Source organism: Pantherophis guttatus, chromosome 2, assembly GCF_059756535.1.
Source record: "Pantherophis guttatus breed Tessera chromosome 2, ASM5975653v1, whole genome shotgun sequence".
Classification (NCBI taxonomy): domain Eukaryota; kingdom Metazoa; phylum Chordata; class Lepidosauria; order Squamata; family Colubridae; genus Pantherophis; species Pantherophis guttatus.
In genome coordinates, this window is record NC_142064.1 from 286758464 (window position 1) to 286778876 (window position 20413).

The following is a 20413-nucleotide window of genomic DNA, read 5'->3' on the forward strand; positions in this document are numbered from 1 at the left end:
AGGCAGATATTTCTCCCTCTTGTCACAATGAGAATATATCTGCTGAACAAATCTTCCCATTGGCATCTGGAAGGGCATCCGGCCAGTAAACACTCTGCTAGCTCCATTCAGTTGCCCAGACTCCACCCCTCAAGGGATTATAGGATCATTAAATGAAGATGATGATGATTTCTGGGAAACACATAAACAGAACTCAATTTTCTATTTTATTTTGACATCATTCATTCTTTTGTATTCATATCTGGTCTTAGGAAAATAATGACCTGAGAAGACTCTGAGTACATGTCCGACTCTGGGAATGGGGGAGAGGTGCCCAACCAGATGCTGCAGATGACAACTTGGACCCCAGAGCAAGAAAGTATGATAGAGTTGGCCAAGCTCTTCCCCACCCATCTTTGCCTTTTACTCCCTGGTTTTGTGGCCAAGAAGGCTAACACCACCATGACAGTTTTGGCCAAGACAGTAGAAATGGCAACTGTAAAAATGTTGCTGAATGCTGTTTGCTGGACAAGGCACGTGGTTACTCTTGGCTGGCCAATGAATAAGAATGAGGTCAAGAATGAAAACAGGAGGGAGATGAGGAGGATGCAGGAGAGATCACAATTGCTGGGTTTGACCATGGGAGTTGCTTGAAATTTAATGAATACTCCGAAGATGGTTGTCCAACCTCTTCTTGAAAATCTCCAGCAATGGAGCATCTACAACGTCTAGAGGCAAATCGTTCCACTGATTAGTTGTTTTCAGGAAAATTCTCTTTAGTTCTAGGTTGCTTCTCTCCTTGATAAGTTTCCATCCATTGCTTCTTCTCCTGCCTTCAGATGCTTTGGAAAATAATGTAGGTTTGAAATACAATTGTAAGGGAGAAAGTTTTTATCTTCTTTGGTGGACTTGTGATAAAGTGGCCAGATTCAAATTTTAATACAGAAGATTGTAACATGAATATAAAACTGAAACCAAGACTTTTCTTTAAGGACTTCTGGACAAGGAAATTGAAAAAAAAAAAAACTTGCAACTTTGTGGTTGTATCTGTTGACTGCAGTAAGAATTCTTTATGCACAAAAATGGAAATATATATTAATCATCCCAATGGAAGAACAAATGGATCTTGCAGAAATGGGTCAGATTAACTGTTTTAGTAATTTAAAAAACATCTAGTTTTCTTTCTACTTGGAAACCACTTCTGGACTTTGTGGTCAAGAAAGAAAAAGAAAGTTATACTTTGGGATTTGCTGATTAGATAAGTCAGTTATTATAGAAATGGCTGGTATATTAAGCATGTAAAAATAAATAGATGAGGCTGTAGCTTATTTTTATACTACTATACTATACTATACAAATTCAAAATAAATAAATACTGCACTGAAAAACGTTGGAAGGCTTTAAAAATTTCCTTTTTCTCCCTATCCCAAATGAATAGAATAGAATAGAATAGAATAGAATAGAATAGAATAGAATAGAATAGAATAGAATAGAATGTGAGTCCCTTTTCGTGAAGTGGGGTCGTGGGGTGCAGATGGGTCTGTTGATCACGTACCTGGCTCCCTGCCACATGGCGACGACCCTGCCCGAACTCCTCAATGTTATAGCTGAGGTGGCGGCTGATACCCCCAGACTTCTGGTCATGGGGGATTTCAACTTGCCATCCATTGGTGAAACTTCTGAGGTAGCTCGGGAGTTCATGGCTTCCATGATGGCCATGGACCTGACCCAAGTAATTCACGGCCCTACTCACATGGGGGAACACACTCTGGACTTAGTTTTTGTCTCTGGTCAGTGGTTGAGTGGCCTTGATATAGGGGATATAGATACTGAACCCTTGTCATGGTCTGACCACTCGCTCCTTCGACTTGTCTTTCTGACCGCCGCACCCCATCGCAGGGAGGCGGAGCCGACCAGGTGGTTCCGCCCCAGGCGCCTGATGGATCCTGATAGGTTCCAGATGGAGCTTGGGCCATTTCCTGAAACTCTAGCTCACGACTCAGCTGATGACCTGGTGGCCGCCTGGGATAGTGCGGCTGCCAGGGCTTTGGACCGGGTCGTGCCTTTGCGGCCTCTGACCCGGCACCGAACTCACTTAGCTCCTTGGTTCTCTGAGGAGCTGAGAGAGATGAAGCGCCGGAAAAGACGCCTAGAGAGTGGTTGGAGGGCCAGTCGTTCCGAATCCGACTTGACACTGGTAAGGTCTCATATTAAGACCTACCTAGTGGCGATAAAAGCAGCGAAATCTAGCTATTTTGCCACTCTTATCGCGTCATCAGATAACCTCCCAGCCGCCCTGTTCAGGGTGACCCGCTCCCTTCTCCATCTGGGAGCGCGGGAGGACCCCTTGCAGGGCCGAGCTGAGGATTTTGTACAGTATCTGGATGATAAAATAACTCAGATTCGGGAAAACTTGGCCACTGACTGGGTTAGTTCAGACGAGATGACTGAGGCAGGCCTTGAGAATGTTATCTGGGAGGAGTTCGATCCTGTGGCTCCCGATGACGTGGACAGGATCTTGGGACGGCTGAACGCCACCACATGTTTATTGGACCCGTGTCCCTCCTGGTTGGTGCTGGCTTCCCGGGAGGTTACACGAGGCTGGCTCCAGGGAATTATCAATGCTTCTTTGAGTGAGGGTGGCCTGCCGGCCGCCTTGAAAGAGGCAGTGGTGAGGCCTCTCCTCAAGAAGCCATCCCTGGATCCGGCTGTTTTGGCTAACTATCGTCCAGTCTCCAACCTTCGCTTTATTGCGATGGTTGTTGAGAGTGTGGTGGCGCGACAGCTTCCACAGTACCTGGATGAAGCTGTCTATTTGGATCCGCTCCAGTCCGGTTTCAGACCTGGGTACAGCACGGAAACGGCATTGGTCGCGTTGGTGGATGATCACTGGAGGGCTCGGGATAGGGGTTATTCCTCTATCCTGGTCTTGTTAGACCTCTCAGCGGCTTTTGATACCATCGACCATGGTATCATGTTGCGCTGGCTGGAGGGACTGGGAGTGGGGGGCACCGTTTTGCGGTGGTTCTCCTCCTATCTCTCCGACCGGTCGCAATCCGTGTTGACAGGGGGGCAGCGGTCGACCCCGAGGCGCCTTGTTTGTGGGGTGCCACAAGGGTCGGTCCTCTCGCCCCTCCTGTTCAACATTTATGTGAAGCCGCTGGGTGAGATCATCCGTGGTTTTGGGGTGGAGTTCCATCAGTACGCTGATGATACTCAGCTGTACATCTCCACCCCAGACCATCCCAACGATGCCTTGGAAGTGATGTCCCAGTGCCTGGAGGCCATGCGGGTCTGGATGGGGAGAAACAGGCTTCGACTCAACCCTTCCAAGACCGAGTGGCTGTGGCTGCCGGCGTCCCGGTATAGCCAGCTGACGCCATCGCTGGTTATTGGGGGTGAATCAATGGCCCCCACGGAAAGGGCCCGCAACTTGGGCGTCCTCCTGGATGCACGGCTGTCCTTAGAAGGGCATATGACGGCCGTGGCCAGGGGGGCTTTTTATCAGGTTCGCCTGATACACCAGTTGCGCCCCTTTCTGGATCGGGACTCCCTACGCACAGTCACTCAAGCACTCGTCACTTCTCGTCTGGACTATTGTAACGCTCTCTACATGGGGCTCCCCTTGGGGTACACCCAGAGGCTCCAACTGGTGCAGAATGCGGCCGCGCGGGGGATTATGGGAGCGACTGGGCGCTCCCATGTGACTCCTCTCCTGCGCGAGCTGCATTGGCTTCCGGTGGACTTCCGGGTGCGCTTCAAGGTGTTGGTGATCACCTTTAAAGCGCTCCATGGCTTAGGGCCAGGGTACTTACAGGACTGCCTTCTGCCACCAATAGCCTCCCACCGGCCAGTTCGCTCCCACAGAGGGCCTCCTCAGGGTGCCGTCGGCTAGACAATGCCGGCTGGCGACCCCCAGGAGGAGAGCCTTCTCTGTGGTGGCACCTACCCTTTGGAACAATCTACCCCCAGAGATACGAGTGATCTCCGACCTCCGGACCTTTCGTCGGGCCCTAAAAACTCATCTCTTTCAATTAGCCGGTCTCTCTTGATTTTATGATTTTATGGTTGGTTTTAAATTTTTGATATGGATTTTAAATTGATAAATTTTAAACTATGGGCCAAATTTAATTATTTTAAATCTATTTTTAATCGTATTTATGTATAAATGTTTTTATTTTGGCTGTTCACCGCCCTGAGTCCGAAAAGAGAAGGGCGGTATAGAAATTCGAATAATAAATAAATAAATAAATAAATAAATAAATAAATAAATAAATAAATAAATAAAAAATAGAATAGAATAGAATAGAATTCTTTATTGGCCAAGTGTGATTGGACACACAAGGAATTTTATTCCTGTCGTCTCGGTGGCAACACGTAACATATTGGGACTTTTTTCCCCTTCACTAAACCAGGTGGGAGCAGGGCCAGCATATGACGCATCCGGCCCGCAGGCCACGAGTTTGACACCCCTGTTTTAGAGAGTCATTGAGGCTACTTGGAGGTTTATCTGTGTGGGGTGGGATTGCCTCTTAGTTCAACAACCATCTCCAATGTGATGCTCCATCATTGGGATCTGAAGCTATCTACAGAATCAGGACTTAAAGCTTAAGGAACAAAAGATGGTATTTTATTTGATGCCCATTATATCCAAAATTTGAGGTAAAGTTCTGTCCCCATTGAAATGGAAGTTCCACCCCTTGCAGTGAAGGCCTGTCTATTCACCGTTTATTTTGTTTCATTTTGTTCAATTTCATCATCATTTGAGACTATAATTGAAGTGTAGTTTTCTAGTAAGGTGATGTCCCAAAGATGCTTTTTTCAAGAGGTAACTGGACTGTTTTGCTTTTCTTTGAAGACATTTCACGTCTCATCCAAGAAGCTTCTTCAGCTCTGACTGGATGGTGGGGAATGGAAGGATTTATACTCCTTGCAGACATCTGGTCATTTGCATCCTTTTAGAGCAGGAGTGTCAAACTCGTGTCGTCACAGTGGCAACTCATGAGGTATCGAGACTTTTTTCCCCTTGACTAAACCAGGTGGGAGCAGGGCCAGCACTTGACGCATCTGGCCTGCAGGCCACGAGTTTGACACCCCTGTTTTAGAGAGTCATTGAGGCCACTTGGAGGTTGATCTGTGTCCTTGGGGTCACATAAGTAGTGCAAGTGGGTGTGGAGCCTTCGTGGAACTGCTGAGAGGACTGTGTTGAGGACTGGAGATAGATGATGTTGTATCCCTCCCCCTCACTCCAATCTGGGAAGTCTGAAGATGCATTATGTTAATATAACTACATCATTTCTTATCTTGTCCTTCACTAGTTTCATGACCATTTAAATTATTAATTAATTTATTTTACACTTGATGATTATCTTTAGTTAGTCTCACATTCTCTGTATGTTTATTTCTTTTGATTCTAAATAACCTTAATTGTCAAAAGAAGCATACAAACTCAATAATAACTGTAATAAATAATTAAGTGTTATGAGCTTAAGAAACTACTTCATGATCAGATACCGACTTTTATCATTAAATGTTCCTTAGTATTTAGATCTGGTCTCAGGATGATAATGTAGCACTTGGGGAAGAAGATGCAGCCCAGCAGGCCAGCACCAGAAGCCAAGATGGAGAAAACCTGCACGGCCACCATGTATTTCCCTTTGGTGCTCAAGTAGGTGGGCAGGAAGGAGATCCAGACGCTGCAGAAGACCAGCATGCTGAAGGTGATCAGTTTGGCTTCGTTGAAGGCCCCAGGCAGGTTCCTGGCCAGGAAAGCCACTGTGAAGCAAATGGCAGCAAGGAAACCCATGTAGCAGAGAACCACATAAAACATGGTCACAGAGCCTTCATTGCACTGAAGGATGATCACTCCTGATTGGGAGTGCAGGTCAAAATCAGGAAACGGGGGAGAAACTCCCAGCCAGATTGCACAAATTACAATTGTTCCAGCAGAACCAGAAAGGATGATGGAGTTGGCCAAGCTCTTCCCCAACCATCTCCTCACTCTGTTCCCTGGTTTTGTGGCCAGGAAGGCCAGCACTACCATGATTGTTTTGGCTAACACACAAGACACAGCTACTGAGAAGATGATGCTGAACATTGTTTGTCGGAGAAGGCAAGTGGCTTTCCTTGGTCGGCCAATGAAGAAAAACGAGGACAAGAAGCAAAGCAAGAGGGAAACCAGGAGGATGTAGGACAGGTCACGGTTGTTAGCTTTGACAATGGGAGTTTCTAGGTATTTAAGGAATATGACGAAAACAAAGCCTGTTGTTAGAAACAAGAGTACAGCAAAGGAGACCAGGATGATGCCCAGATGTTCTTCATAGGACAGGAAGGCTATTCTTTTGAGGATACATTGGATTCTCTCATCAGTGGGATATTTATCATCTGGGCACTTGGTGCATTTTTCAGTATCTGAGAAAACAGTAAGTAATATTATTTCTATAGTCCCTCCATTCATATTCCAATAAAGACCTTCTTTGGAGGACAGCTGATACTGAGAGACAGGAAAGCCTAGCGTTTCTCTGGTGTCACTCACCTTCCTGTGTGGAGATGGTCCCCTCTGGACAAGGAATACAATCGTAGCAGCAAATTGGTTCTTCTTTCCGAGCCTGTTTTACAAATCCAGGGTGACAATTGTCCACACATTTGGACTGAGGCAGAGACTAAGCACAAAAACAAAATTCATTCCAAAATATCTGCCAAATCCACCTTCTACTGCATAGCTCCCAGTGACTGGTAAGATCCCACAGAGTTGGTCTCCTCCGGGTCCCATCAGCTAAACAATGCCAGCTGGTGGGCCCGTGGGGGAGGGCCTTCTCTGTGGGTGCCCCAGCTCTCTGGAACCAGTTACCTCCTGAGATCCAGGCCATCCCCACCCTATTGGCCTTCCGAAAAGCGGTGAAGACCTGGCTTTTCCGGCAAGCCTGGGGCCGTTGATCTCACTGTTGCGATCTGGTGAGATCCAGCCATGAATGGTGTGAATGAGTTTTAATTGTTTTTAATGTTTTAATGTTTAATGTTTTTATATATGGTTTTTAAATGCATTATAAGCCTCCTTGAGTCTTCGGAGAAAGGCAGCATACAAGTTGAACAAATAAATAAATAATAAATAAATAAATATTTTTTTATTTCTTAGATTGACTGATTAAAATGAAACTGTGCTTAAGAAAGATACTTCTGAGCAATAGATCAGAAAAACATAAAATATTGTAAAGCCACTCCCCTTTGAAAATAATCCAAATCCTTGTTCCAGTTAAGATATAAAGAAAAAATCCCTCACAAACTACGGCTGCCAAATTCAAATGAGGTATTATTAAGTTATGTCTGTACATTTATATTTTCAATTCATACAGCTGCCATGCTTATGAAATAAGATTAAAGATTACTGTCTAGTTTCTAGAATTATAGTGAGGATGAGTAGAGATGAAATCATGAGAACATGTCACTCAAAAAGGTTAAGTCAGGCATCTTTTGCTGCAGCACATGGGACATGAGAATGAGCCCTGTGTGGGAAAGGGATATTTCTAAGACCAAGTGAGGTATTCAGGACAAGGCCCTTTCAATTGAAGAATTACAGTTTTGTTGTTAATTGCTAGTTGTGTCCAACCCTTGGATAATTCTTTGTTTTAATGTAAGACAATCAAGATAAAAAATTGCATTCAAAGGGTTTTTAGATGGCTTACAAGCCAAAGACCAAATATAAGTAGAATTATATTACAAATTGACCCTCATTATTACAAGTATTAAGAAGGACTTGAGAGGTGGGCAGTCAAGGCAAATTTAAGTCCTTCACTTTTCTAGCTTAAGGCATTATCTCATATCGGACAAGTCATTGTGGTTCCACATTGATTGAACACCTTGGATGACCTTCCTAGCAGCAGGAGACCTATCCCAGTGGGGTAAAACAAAGACATGAATAACTGTGGTCAGATATGGGCTGTTAAAAAATATCTGAGCCTGCTCTTTCAGGGGATCCTAACACCAACCATACAGACAGAGAAAAGTTGCCAATATTTTCAACTACCTTGTTGAGCAACTTTAGCTGTGAAAGAGCATCTTGGTCGATAATAAGCCTCTGTCTTTCAAAACTCCCCAGTTGCTCTTTGATGGAATCTTCCTTGGAGAAAAGCAACCAACTTATGATATTCAGATCTGCTGCTACATTTCCATTTTGTTCCAAGTAGAGTTTTTCCCAGGAAAAATTGCAAAACTCATTCTTCTCCAGAAAGGGATGGAACTAGAATTGAAACATCCAGGAATTTTGAAAGCAAGTTGAAATATAATAAAAGGAGGAGCAATTTTAAAGCTGAGCTAGCGAATGAGAGATGTTCAGTCTCCTCTACACTACAGTATTTGCCTGAATAGCAACAACACTTAGACTTATATACCACTTCACAGTGCTTTTACAGCCATCTCTAAGTGGTTTATAGAATCAGCAACAATCTGGGTACCCATTTTACCAACCTGGAAAGGATGGAAGACTGAATCAACCTTGAGCTGGTCAGGATTGAACTCCTGGCATTGAGCAGTGAGTTAGGGTTAGAGTTAGGGTTAGTGTTAGTGTTAGGGTTAGGGTTAGGGTTAGGGTTAGGGTTAGGGTTAGGGTTAGGGTTAGCATTCACATAAATGGCACGGCTAAATGCAAAGACTGAGTAGCCATCAGTCTGAAATGCTTTAATTAGATTCCTGCAGTGAGCAGGGATTAGGTTAAATGCTCCCACGTTTAGCTCAAATTTATGAATATAAAATTCTATCATGCTAATTACAAACCCATAAATACAGAAATTCATTTACAATGTATACATTTTAAATGATTTTATAATAGCAATGTTTAATATCAAAATATAATTGTCTCAGTGCCTGCTCTTTGAAACATAATACCTTGAACTAAATCTGTCCTTCACTCGGCCAAACCTGTTGGTTTTTTGGAGAAGAATGATTCTCCTACATCAGCATTGAATTTTTTTCTAAATAGGAACTAGTTTTGATGGAGCCTTGTCAGGACCCCATACCTGCCATGGCTCTAGCCTTGGAGCCCCCAATCTCTCTTTCTTCTCCATTTTTCTCCTCCTAGATATTGAGGAATATGCAACATTCAAGATATGGGCCAGAGTCTTAACAACACTGTAAATACGGTGGTCATTTTGTATCTGAATTCTATTCTTTTTTTCTTGCATGTCCAGTGGTGTTATCTGGGTGCATCGTCTCCGGCCAAAGACAGAAAGGACATGCTTTGAAAAAGAACAGCGAAAAGACTGGTCTTCAAATTTGGAATCTTTAAAAAGATTGGGTTGAAAGGCATCATCATTTGGCCATTTTCTTTCCTGAAAAGCAAAGACCCAAATGCTATGGATATATTTGGAAAGTTGATGCCCTTTTATTGTCACTTTCTCCATAATTGTGGTGATCCAGACTTTCCCTTCAATGGGTCCTGGCAAACCTTCAATTGCTAAATGGATGTGGCTTATTCTATCCACAAAGGAAGCAAATTCTATGAAGTGAACAAAGACATTGACTTTTCTCCACTTAGAGATGGCATTTCTGAGAGGTTCTGTATGTCTAGGCATTGAGATAACCACACAAATTCCATTTCTGACAAGCATAGGAGTGAAAGTTCTCATGAAATTCTCTCCCTCCTCTGTGTCTGGTGAAAAGAGACCAATCAAAGTCCATCTGAAATGGAGGAGGAGTTGGACAATTCCTGGATACTGGATCCCATTTTGGGGAAGCATCTGATGGAAAAAAGGAATTTGGCTTTTATCACTCAGAGCCTCTGAAACAATTCCATAACTGATCTGAAGAAGCAATGAAGAATGGTGTATTACGGTTAGATCAGATCAAGTCCAAAATGTAAGATTTTAACACATCCAGTGTGGTTCTCATGAAAATATGAGAATAATACAGCGGTCACCAACTGGTTGTCCACGGACCACTGGTGGTCTGCGAGAAAATTATTTGCATTTTTATATTGGACTAAATACTATTTATCTTTTTCTAAAATCCACGGGATTTAAAATAATGAATTTGGTGGTCCCTGAAGTCCGAAGGTTTGGTGACACCAGGAACAGTCTATAATTCTTAACCCTTAAGTCATATCAAGATAAAGAATACAAAATGCAGAATATTAACAAGATTGAATATAATCATTTGTCTAATCGGGGGTCTAAGATACTCCTCTTTCTCTTTTCTAATAAAATTGACATTCAGATACTAGACGTGCTAAGTCTTCTATCTCTAGAGCATTACAAATGCAAATTAGTTCATTTTAGAGATTTGCTTAAATGTTCCCTACTTAACATTGTGTCCAACTGCTCAAATCTTGCTTGAGTAAATATTTATGCCTCCTGTGGATCCCAATCCCTAGCTATCACAATGGACATGGTGTAAAGCAGCTCATGAATTCCATACAAAAGATATGATTGAATCTATTACCCACCCACAAACAACCTGCTCACTTTGCCAGATAGAGAAATAAAAAAACAAACCTGTGGGACTTTGTAGGCGCCTACTAATGTTGACATCTGAATGGAGATATCATCAACAGATCCATCAAGAACAGCCATCAGGTTGTCCTTCTTTCCACAGCTGTAGTTGGGAACATTGGCTTCTCCAGTAGATAGAATGTCAAGCAAGGCATCTGAAGTGCCTAGGGTGTTCAAATAATTGTCATGGATGTTGTAGCCAAGTGTGAGATTGTACAAAAGCTGAGATTTCTTGTTGACTTGTTGAATGGCAAAAATGAAGCTTAGGAGTCTTGATGGATCAGTAAATAAAGTACTGTAAAAAAATGTTCATCATAGCATCATCTCTAACAACAACAAAATATATTTTCATTTGTTCCTCTTTCTCTCCAGAAGCCCATTCAGTCTTAAGCCAAAAATGTCATTGAATATCAATGAATGGTTATAAAGATAGGAAAATGGGTTGGGCAGAGGCAACTACAAACTTTTCAATAAGCTAGTTGTGATTAACTCAGGATTGTACGAGAGGGGAAAATAATTTGGACTTTGGATTTGGGTCTCTTAAAATAAGACATAAGAGAGAAGCCATGGAAATCCAAATGATTCAAGAAATTAAACAGGTCCTGCAATATAGGAGTAACTGAAAGAAAAGAAGAAGAGTGTTAAGACTGCAAATGGAAGGAAGGCAACTCCATCACATTGAATGACTTACGAGGGAGGTTGAGAATAAGGAGCTATGTTGAAAGACAGCATTATATGGGATATTGTTGTGGCAAAGGAAACGATACTAATGAGATGGTCTCCTGGCCTGTAATAGCTCCGTAGTTTTCTTCCCTCATGTTCCTCCAAACTCAGCAGGCACTTCATTCTCGGCTTCCCAGAGACTGGCTGGGACATCAGCAGCAGCAGAAGCAGAAGGAGGAGGCCCATAATTCATGGGGCTGAATCAATCCCCTCCCTGTTTCTAAGGAAGAACAAGAGCATTCAAAGAATTCAAAGCACCATTCAAAGATGGAAACAAGGGTGACTTTCTTGACTGAGAGAGAGATTAACAGAACTGCACCTGGAAAGGAGAGAAAGGAAAGGTACATTCAAGAAGCACAGTCCCTGAATGTCCCAAAATTTGTGCCATCCGAAGTCTGACCTGAGACATTTATCCTTTTCTGATGCAAGATCCCTTTCAAGTTGCTTCAGTTTGATGTTTACATCAAAGGCGATCACTGGCGAAATATCAGGAGAGATCTCACAGATCAGGATTTTAACAATTACTGTAAGAAGCAACATCTCCTCTGGGGATCCTGAACTACCTCTGGACCTCCATGTGCAGAGGAGAAGTTGGAGAAAAGTATAGTGAAAAATCATAGATATACCCTAGAGGGCACTGGTCTGAAGTGGTTGTGGTTCTTCCTTTCTGAACATGTCTAGAAAATGATGCTGAAGAAAGATAGTTGACACCCAGGAAATTGGGTGTTGTCCTTCAATGTACTCTCTTGTCTTCAGAGACTCCTGGGGAAGGTCACCCAGAACTATAAAGTTTGGTTCCACCTTAGTGTCAGACGTGGAAGCCATCTTTTACATTTGGGCCTCCAGGCCTGCCACATTTTCTATTGTGGGAAAATGGGAGGGGGATTGCATAGACTTTGGGTGATATGTAGTCAAAATAAGATTCTTTTCTCAGAAAGCCAAGGCCACCTTGCCCTGCAGCTGTGATGAGGTGAATGGGAGGCATCTCCAGTTTTGGATGGTGCCTGATTGGGTCATGTGATGGACATCTTAGTGCAGGGGGAAGGGTCTTGAACTTCCTGGAAACTTTCAGATTTGGATTTTCCCAGATGTGCCAATATGACATCTCTAATAAAATGGAACTTTGAGGAAATTCAAGCTTCGGAGTTTCTTTCGTGCGGGTGTTACTTGGAACCCTGACACTTAGTGTCAGCCTCTGCTCTTTCAATGCTTGCTTGTTGGCTGCCATGGTAATGGGGGAGGGGGAGATAGGAAGTTGCTAAAGGGGGAAGCATGCTGGAGGAGAAACGAAAGGAGAAACGAAAGCAAATCTTAGCTGCAGTCCTGTGCCTTTGAAGTTGCTGTCCAGTCAATGGTCCTGACATTCCAGATTGATGACACTGACAGAGGTGTGATTCCATCTGACCTCTGGAGGACCTTTACATTGGATGATTTACGCTGGACAGTTGGGAGGGGATGCTTTCTATATGTAATTTTCACGCCCATTGCCTCAGATCTTGCTTTCCTTGGCTGCATTCAGTTCAATTTCAGTGAAAGTACCTTTATCTATGAAAATAGAGTCGGGGTCAATCTTTCTTGAAATCTGAAAGGAGGCATGCCTGACATTAAGCAAGATCTCATTTTTACAGCCATCCTGGATAACTACCGAGAGGGCTGAAACCAAACGATGTCTAATCAGGACAGTGATCAGGACCAGACAGGAGCTGCCGGCTGTACAATTTCTTACCTCCACCTGGGAGGGGGGGGAGACTCCACCCCAGAGGTGAAGAAAACCAAAAATTCCCCCCTACCAGACAAGTTCGGAGGTGCTCCGAAGACCTTTGGATTTTTTTTGACCCAAGTGTGGAACCATATGCAGGACTGGGGAGAGGACTTCTTGTCAGATGTGGCACAAGTGAGGTGGGTTACAAATGCCCTAGAGGGAGTGGCAGCCGAATGGATGGTGGGCCTTCACAATAACAACTCCCCCCTGCTGAGAAATTACAACCTCTTTATGGGAGCCCTCAGAATGTGCTTTGAGGACCCCCTAGCCGAGCGGAAGGTGAGAATCAGAATGAAAGGCATTCACCAGGGCCGGAGATCGATGGCAGAATACACCCAGGAGTTCCACAAGCTGGCTCCTTTCATGAGAGGGTGGTCAGAAGTGGCCCTATTAGAAAACTATAAAGATGGATTGAATGAGGACATCTACAAAGATTGCAGAGCACGGGGGGTCCCCGAAGATCTGCAGAGCTGGTATATGGTAGCAGCAGATGTGGAGATCGACCTGGCCCGAAGCTGGATCCATGGTGGCTGCGTCTGGGATCAGTCATCCTCCTCTTTCCACAAGGGGGTGCCAAAGACAGCAGTGGGGAAGACAGAACCCAAACCCAAGCCAAAATCCTTCATGTGTTTCAAATGTGGAAAAGAAGGATACCAAGCAACTGAGTGTTTCTCCAAGCCAGTGCCAAAATCAACTGGCCCTGGAGGGAAGAAGGCTGACAAAGCGCCTTGAAAAGCCCGCGAGCCTGCCCTGAAAGGAGAAGTCATTGAGTTCATTCCCCGAAAACAGGGTGAGTTGTGAACTCCGACCATCGTGGACGACAGCGAGCCTGCACCGAGTCTGACGACGATGACCTGGTGAGTCACAATGAGGGCCCTGTGATCATCCCTGTAGAAATAAGGGTGCCATCCACTGGGGCTCATGGGCAGATGCCAGCCCGCCTAGACTCTGGATCCAGTAGGTGCATAATGAGCCGAAAAGTGGTGGAAAAGATAGGCCTAAGGCTAAAAACTTTGAGAAGGCCCATCGCTTTCTGTCAGTTAGACGGATCAGTAGCAGGAGGGGACCCAGCCAGTTTTGTGACCAAACCCATCGAGATGCAGTTGGGGGATCATCTGGAGACTCTTAGTTTCATTGTGGCCCCTGACATGGAGCGACCCCTCCTACTTGGACTACCTTGGCTCCATAAATGGAACCCATGTGTTAATTGGAGGACGGGAGTTTTGCACATTTGCTCCGAGAAACCAGGAAAAGACAGGAAAGAACCCCCTTTGGAGGATGGAGTCAAAAACAAGGGGGTGGAAACGGCAATTGACCACATTGAAAGGGAGGAGAAGATTCCAAAGGAGTATTGGGACCTCCGGGAGGTTTTCAGCGAAAAGGCCTCTGATGTGTTACCTCCCCACAGACCAATGGACTATACCATTGAAATACTTCCTGGACTAAAACTCCCTAAACTAAAAATCTACCCCATGACCCCCCAGGAGCTGGGGAAACTACGGAACTTTATTGACAAAAACCTAGGACGGGGTTTTATCCAACCAGCCAGGCCGAGGGTAGCAGCACCAGTACTATTCTGGGAGAAGAAAGATGGGTCCTTTCACCTTGTAGTTGACTACAAAAACCTGAATGCCATTTGCATAGAAAATGTCTACCCCCTGCTGTGATAAAGAACATGCTGGCCCACCTAGGCAAGGGGAAAATTTTCACCAAACTTGATTTACGAGAGGCTTACTACAGATTCGAATTAAGGAAGGGGATGAATGGAAAATGGCTTTTAACTGCCCGCTGGGATGTTTCCAGTTTCGGGTGCTCCCTTTCGTACTACAAGGAGCCCCTGCTGTGTTCATGCAATTAATCAATGAAGTACTGCATGAATACTTATACAAGGGGGTGCTGGTCTACTTGGATGACATTCTTATCTATACCAAGAACATGGACTACCATGTGAAATTGGTGAGGACTATCCTGAAAAAACTCAGGGCTGCTGAACTATATGCCAAACTCTCAAAGTGTGAATTCCACCAAAACAAAATTGACTATCTCGGGTACCGCATCTCGCATGAGGGAATAGAGATGGATCCAGAAAAGGTCCAACCGGTGTTGGAATGGGCCCCACCACGCACCCGCAAACAACTACAGAGCTTCCTGGGATTTGCTAACTTCTATAGACAGTTCATCCCCTCATTCGCCAAAATCGCTCTGCTGATTACCAATCTTTTGAAGACAAAAGGAGAAGTAAAACCAAAGCCCTACCGACCCCTCGAATGGACTATGGCCTGTCAGGCAGCATTTGAGAAACTAAAATGCCTCTTTGCTGCTGAACCAGTCCTTAAGCCTCCTGACATGGAAGAACCATTTGTTATACAGGCTGGTGCCAGCGAAGTAGCAGTAGGAGCAGTACTTCTGCAAATGAATACAGAAGGAAAGCTGCAATCCTGTGCTTAAACCTCTCATAAGCTGACGGAGACTTAGAGGAGATGGGCCATATGGGAGAAGGAGGCTTTTGTGGTGCGTTGGGCCCTGTTAATGTGGAGGCAATTCCTTGAAGGGGCTAAGCACCCCTTTGAGGTGTGGACTGACCAAAAGAACTTGGAAGCTTTGAAAGTGCCACATAAACTGTCCCCAAAGCAAGTCCGCTGGGCTCATATTTCAAACGTTTTAATTTCTCCCTGCGCTACCTTCCTGGAATGAAGAACTTTATGGCAGATGCGCTTTCCAGACTGCCGCAATACAACAGTGCTAGAGAGGAAGTGATTCGGCCAATCATCCCCTCAACACAGCTGGCAGCACCAGTAACTACTAGAGCGCAAGCTAAGGCAGATCCAGATTTATCGGACGACTTGTCTAAGCAACTACAAGAAGCTCTAAAGACTGACGAGTGGTTTCAAGCCCACTTGAATGAGTGTACACTTCGCGATGGTCTGGCTTGGGTGGGAGCCAAGTTGTATGTTCCTGCTAGTCTGAGAGCAACGGTCTTACAGCACGCTCATGATGCCAAAGTTGCTGGGCATTTCAGATTTGTCAAAACACTACATTTAGTCAAATGACAATTCTGGTGGCCCGCACTCAAGAAAAACATAGAGGCATAAGTAGCTAGCTGCCCCATGTGTGCCTTGGTCAAGGGACCTCCGGGGAAGCTGCCTGGACTACTTCAGAGTGTTGCCAGGCCAGATGCCCCTTGGAAAGAGATCTCCATGGATTTTATTGTAGAATTGCCCGAAAGTGGGGGGGGGGACACAGTTATTTGGGTGGTCACTGATTTGTTTTCCAAACAAGTGCATTTCATCTTATGTCCCAAGATTCCTTCCACAAAAACACTTGCAAAAATGTTTGTCCAACATGTGTACAGATTACATGGTGCTCCAAAATGTATAATCTCTGATAGGGGTGTTCAATTTACCTCCCATTTCTGGAAAGAGTTCCTAGAGCTAATAGGCTCCACCCAGGGATTAAGCTCCGCCCACTATCCTCAGACAAATGGGGCTTGTGAGAGAACCAATTCCATACTGGAACAATATTTGAGGTGTTATGTCAATTATCAGCAAGCTAACTGGGCAGAGTTATTGTCCTTTGCAGAGGTGGCCTATAATAACTCCCTACATAGCAGCACTGGGTTCACCCCTTTCAAGGTGGCTTCTGGCCAAGACTTTGTGCCAATTCCAGAGTTGCCCCAAGAGAATCCAAAAAAAAAAAACCCTCTCTGATTGATTGGATCGAACAGCTACATGGCACTTGGTCAGTAACTAGTAAGGCACTCGATGAAGCGCATCGAGCTCATAAAGTCCAGGCCAATAAAAAAAGGGGTCAGGCACGAGCTTATACAGTTGGTGACATGGTTTACCTTTCCACCAAATACTTGGAAACTACCCAAAAGTCAAAAAAGCTTGGAGCCAAATATGTGGGCCTGTCACGAGTGTTTTCAGAATTGCTGTAGCTACTTGATCAGTTACAAACAGTATGGATCAAATCAAGCCATCTCCTGTTTGCAATTAACTGCAAGCCTTCCACGCCCTAGTTAATTGCAGGTTAACCCCATATAAGCATGGACCTTTCTGCTTGCTATTCGGGCCTAGATGCTGTTTAGGCCTAGATGCAGAGCCAGTGCTGAAGCACCTGGACGCAGAGCCCAGAGCAGAGCTGCAGAAGGGAGGAGCACTCAGCTAAGGAGTCCTGATGGCTGCAGCAGAGATAGCAACAGAAAAGGAGCCGAAGAGCTGTGTAAAGATACTCCCACGGAGCTAGCTGCAACTGTGAGTTGAGATAGCTGGGAGCCTTTTGAAGTCTCCAATTTCGGCTTGCCTTTTGCTGAGTTGAAGCACGCAAGCCAACATCTGAACTGTTGCTGCTGTTGGAGCTACGATCGGAGGGAGAGCTGGACAGTTTCCCTCCCAGGAGCTTCAAGCCACGTTTGCTGATTGAATTGTTTTTCACAGGTGACTTTTAGCTGTGAAGCTTGCACTGCTGCCCTTCTACCACCTCGATGATGTATCGACACCGAAGCTGTTTAATGTCATGTTAGTTTTTTCATATGGACTGTTTCGGTATTGTGGAGAGGAATTTAGGGAGATGGTCTGGCTTCATTTAACCAAGATAAGACTTTGTTGTTAATGTGCCTTTTTTAAAGATATAGTGTTTTTTAAACATTCTGAAGTAGAGTATATTTTTATACAAGACTTCTCTGCTAGTTTTATTTCAGTCCTAGTGTGTTTGCTTGTGAGCTGATTCAAGGTTCGGGGACAAACTTCAACCCCATCCTGACAGGGCCCTTTTCCGATAGTTCAGGTCATTAACCCAGTCACGGTTCAATTGGAGTTGCCAAAAAATTTACGATGAATTCATCTGGTATTCCATGTCAGTTTACTCAAACCAGAACATTTGTCCCCTTTGCGTCCAGACCAAGAACCTCTTCCTGTCCTCATTCTGATTGAAGGAGAACAGCATTTTTTTTTATTGAAAAGTTTTAGAGAATTTTACAAATATTTTCCCATCCCACCTCCCACCTCCCTCCCCAACCCTCCCCCCCTGACTTCCAAGAGCAAAATACAGGGTATAGCATTCAACAAACATATACAGTACTAACATAAGCTAACCATCTATAGACTCCTATCTCCCTTTTGTGCTTTAACCCCCCTTTTACTTGACTAAATATAAATACTTTTCTAAAATCTCTATTTTCATTCATAAACTATTTGAAACTTTTTAGTCTGATATTTGTTTTGAATATAGTCAATCCATCTTCTCCATTCCAAAATATATCTTTCATTTGAATAGTCCTTCAAATATGCTGAAATTTTGGCCATCTCTGCTAAATTTGCTACTTTTAGTGTCCATTCTTCAGTCGTAGGCAAATCTTCCTTCTTCCAATATTGCGCCACCAAAAGTCTTGCTGCGGTTATTAAATTTAAAATCAAATTAGTCTCTATAACCGTACAATCTGTAATTATACCCAGCAAAAACAGCTGTGGGGTAAACTTTATCTTCTTTTTAAGAATGTTTTGCATAATCCACCATATTTTTATCCAAAATGCTTTGATTTTTTTACATGTCCACCATATATGATAATACGTGACATCATCACACTCACATCTCCAACACTTAGATTGTAAACTTGGGTACATACGAGCTAACTTTTTAGGATCTAGATGTCATCTAGATCACCCCAACGATGCCCTTGAAGTAATGTCCCAGTGTCTGGAGGCCGTGCGGATCTGGATGGGGAGGAACAGGCTCAGGCTCAACCCATCCAAGACCGAGTGGCTGTGGTTTCCGACATCCCGATATAGTCAGTTGATGCCATCGCTGACTATTGGGGGCGAATCGCTGGCCCCCATGGAGAGGGCTCGCAACTTGGGTGTCCTCCTGGATTCACGGCTGTCTTTAGAAGAGCACTTGACGGCCATGACCGGGAGGATTTTTCATCAGGTTCGCCTGATTTGCCAGTTGCATCCCTTTCTGGATCGGGACTCCCTACATACAGTCACTCATGCTCTTGTCACTTCCCGCCTGGACTACTGTAACACTCTCTACATGCGGCTCCCCTTGAGGAGCACCTGGAGGCTCCAACTGGCGCAGAGTGCGGCTGCGTGGGTGGTTATGGGAGCAATATGGCGCTCCAGTGTGACACCTCTCCTGCGTGAGCTGCACTGGCTCCCGGTGGTCTTCCAGGTGCGCTTCAAGGTTTTGGTCACCACCTTTAGAGCGCTCCATGGCTTAGGACCTGGTTACTTACGGGACCGCCTACTACCACAAGCAGCCTCCCACCGACCGGTATGCTCTCATAGAGAGGGGCTCCTCCGGATGCCGTCAGCCAAACAATGTCGACTGGCAGCCCCCAGGGGGAGGGCCTTCTCTGTGGGGGCACCCACTATCTGGAACGAGCTCCCCCCAGAGATACGGAGGATCCCGGATCTGCGCACTTTCTGCCGTGCTCTTAAGACCCTCCTATTCCAGCAAGCCGGCCTGGCCTAATTTTCTCCCCTGTTTTAAAATTCTTTTAAATCGAAATTTTAATCTGTTTTAAATTATTGGGATTTTTAATTGTCTCTGGCTAAATTATTTAATCTGGTTTTAATTATGTTTCTAACTTTTGTAACTTTGTATTTTATTTTGTGCCTGTTCACCACCCTGAGTCCTTCGGGAGTAGGGCGGTATATAAATTTAATAAAAACAAAAACAAAACAAAATCTATAAAACATTTTATAAAAATTTTCTCTCAGATTTTGAGCTTGTGTAAATTTTACATTTCTAACCCATATTTTTTCCCACGTTTCCATCATTATTGGTTCCTCAATATTTTGTGCCCATTTTATCATGCAATCTTTAACTAACTTCCTTTCTGAATCTATTTCTATCAGTGTATCTTTTATATGCATTTGACTCTGGTCTCTGATTTGTTTTACCAAGTTTTCATCCGTTTGCATGATACCAATTTTCTGATCCTCTTTTCATCTAGCTTGTAACTGTCCATACTGAAACCAAGTTTGAATTATCCTTTCTTCTTTTAATACATTCAAAGACTTTAACTGTAATGTACCTCTTTCCATATTAAGACACTCTTTATATATAATCACATCTTGTTTTTGTTCTACATTTATATTCTCTATCACATGTCTGGGTACTGCCCATATAGGTATCTTATCATTTAGTTTATATTGATACTTTTTCCAGACACGCAATAAAGCATTCCTTAATATATGGCTTTTAAAAGTCTTATCCACCTTTTTGTCATATAATAAATAGGCATGCCAACCATATAACAAGTCATATCCCTCAATATTCAAAATTTCGAAAAAAGATTTAGGCAATCTAGCACGCGTTTGGATGTTTTGCAAAGACCCCTTTTTATCTTTTTGGGTATCCAGTACTCAATTCCAGTCACCCAGTAATATACACGATTTATAATCCCATTGTATTAATTTGGTATGTAAAAGCTTATAAAATTTTTCTTGTTGTTGATTAGGTGCAT